Consider the following 2950-nt stretch of genomic DNA (forward strand, 5'->3'; position numbering starts at 1 on the left):
AGGGAGGGAGGGAGGCGGGGGGGGGGAGAGCTCAATCCCGGGAGGCTGCAGCAGAACCGAAACGCCCCCGGCCGCCTCCCGTCTCCCACCCCAGGAAATGTGCCGCTTCCAACAAGCGCCCTGATCCTCCTCCGGGTTTCGGGCCAGGGCTGCTGGCATCCTCCCGGGCTCGGCCTTGACTTCTGAGCTCCCGCTCTTCTCGCGATGGCTGCGGAGGGGAGGCAGGGGGTAGACCTCTCCCGGGCACACACACACCCAGCCGCACCGCCTCCTCCCCCAGGGCTGCCAACGCTAGAGCTTCTTCGTCTGAGCGATCGAGCCCGAGGCCTCCCCTCGTCGGCCACGCGGCCTCTTGGTCGAAGTCGAACGAGGCTCTTGCTGGCGGGCGGGCGGGCCCCCGAGCAGGCAGCCGCACCGAGGCAGGAGACGGGACGAGGCAGGGAGAGTTCCCCCTTTTAAAAAGTCCCCAGAGGAAGGAGGGAGACGATTCCGATGTGGAAAGGGAGCCTCAACCCGCCCCAACGCGAGCCCGTCGCCCGCAGGACCGGGGTCTGGGGCCGCCGGCGGGGCCCGATTCCGCTTGCACCTGCCGCACGCATTAGTCGTGCCCTTTCAGCCATTGCTCCGGGCCCAGCCACGGTGAAACACTCCAAAGTCCCACGGAAGTCAACAGGAAAGAATTAAACTCGCGCCTTAACTTTCTCTTACAGGGCTTCGTTTTAAACCGCCATGAAAATATCAACATTTTTATTACAAATCCCTAGACTGGGCACTCTCTGCAGACTCTGCAGAAACTTCCTAAGGCTGCAATCCTTTGCAAATTACCTGGGAGTAAATCCCGTTTAACTCAGTGGAACTCCCTTTCCAGTAAACACGTGTGGGGTCATGCCGCACAACGAAGTATTCTGCGGCTGAATTCTTTTCATTCGCTTCCAAACGATACTTCCTCCTCCTCCTCCTCCTCCTCCGTGTTTCTGCAATGGACTAACCCATATAAAGATGCACGTATATTCTCTAAATAAGGCGGCTGTCCCGCAGAAATGTGTAACGAAGATGTACCCAGCGTAAATAGCAATGGGTGATAACACAAATAATAATGTCTGTGAAAATGATCCGACCCAGGCATCCTAGGTAACGAGGATTAAAAAGGGGGCGGGGACTTAATCCGAACCAAAAAAAAAGTCACCCAATATTTATGAATGGCTGGTAATCGGTGACCTTTATTCATTCATGTTCCAAGTATGTCCACGGCGCTTGCGGGAGCTCATCCCTTCTCCAGAATAAATCAGCTCTGGTGGGTGCGGGTTTAAACGAGCGAAAACCCTGTCCTTGACAATTCAACGCGTGGTTCCTTCCGAGTGCGGGGGGGGGGGAGCGAATAGGCTCTCCCCGTGGCCAGTGCGGTCTCTCTCTCCCCCCCCGTACTTTCTCCCTTGAGGAACGCCACTCAGACCGGCCAATCAGCGGACAGGCGTCTAGTCGCCCGGGACACGGTTTGGCCCAGATGATGGAATCCTTTGGAACGGGCCGTCCCGGGCGTCTGTCCAGGCTCGGAGGCTGAGAGGAGGTGCTCCTTCTGAAACAGCTCGGTTCAAAACGAAATCAGAGGCCCTCTCAATGGGGCGGCTGCTCCTGGCGAGGTGCGCACTAGTTACCACCACACTTACAGCTGAGGAGATCTGGATAAGCGGCTTTAATTCAAACGAAGAAAGTAGCTGCAGTCCAGACAATATCGCTGGTCCCTCTGAACCTACATGTATTTGTTTAGAAATACAATCCGTGGGTCTTAATGGGACGCGCACCGCTTTGTATTAGGAGAGCAGGAGACCGTTTCCCGCACCTTTCCCCCCCTCTCGCCCACCCCCGCTCCCAGTCGCGTTTCCTGGGTGCTGCAACGGCCAAACTAAATCCCGTCCTCATAAGATCGCGCCTCCAGCTGTGTCCTGGGAACTCTCCCTCGGGAGTGGCTCAAAAGACAAAATTCTACACAGGGGAGAAACCGGGGTCTTCATGTGCTGATTGCGGGAACTGGTGCCATCTACGCCGTCTGAATCGGGCGCCGTTTACGGAGGGATACAAACCTGTTAATCCCGATTCGAGAGCGCCACTGCTCGAGAGTAAGAGGTGACTCCCGCGTTGCGCGGGAAGGCCAGGACCGGGCGGGCGGGAGCGGAGGCCAGGCACCTCCGGCTCCGGGACCCTCCCCCCCGCTGCCGCCGTCGCCGCCGCCGGCGCCCGCGGGGGCTGATTGGGACCATATGCCGGGCCCCTGGCGAGCCTTTCTTCTGGGCGCTCCCCGCCGGCCCCTCGGAGTCACGGCGCGGTTTCCTCCCGGCCGGCGGGGATGATTATCTCGCTTCCCCCCAATTAAGGGCTTAGCCGCCCTGGCAACGGAGCTCATGTGGCGCAGTTTACCGTGGGCCCCGCCGCTGAAAGGCCTTCTGCTGGGATCCCATTACGCGCTTGGCTGAGCCCTTTCTGCCCGCAGCGCTGGGACCGGCCCCGCTCAGGTGCCCGGTTACAATAGGCGCGCCGGCAGGGGACGGGCCCGCCGCGGGGGCGAGGTGCTCGAGTCGCCGGGCCTGGCCTGGCCGGGCGAGGCCCAGCCCCAGCCGAGCGGGCGAGGGGCACACAGGGCCCGGGCTGGCAGGGAAGGGAGACCGGCCGGCGGCACACACGCACGCACACCCCTCCCCCCCTCGGCCCGGCTCCTCTGGTGCCCAGAGAAGCTCCCCTCCCTCATCGGCCGCTTCTGAAATAGGGGCTCGTTTCTGGAGGGCCCTTTCAGGCGTCCGACCCCTTTCTAGCAGCTGCAGCACCACAGCCCATTCCTTTCCAGCCTCCGCGTGAGGGTTTTATCCCGCGTCTATTTTCGGATGCGGGTTCATATCTCTCACTCCCCCCCGGCCAGGGTGTCCCTGTCAAGGGACCCCCCCCCGGAACAAAAGGG

This window comes from Gekko japonicus, unplaced genomic scaffold (assembly GCF_001447785.1).
Source record: "Gekko japonicus isolate JY-2015 unplaced genomic scaffold, Gekko_japonicus_V1.1 scaffold31, whole genome shotgun sequence".
NCBI lineage: Eukaryota > Metazoa > Chordata > Lepidosauria > Squamata > Gekkonidae > Gekko > Gekko japonicus.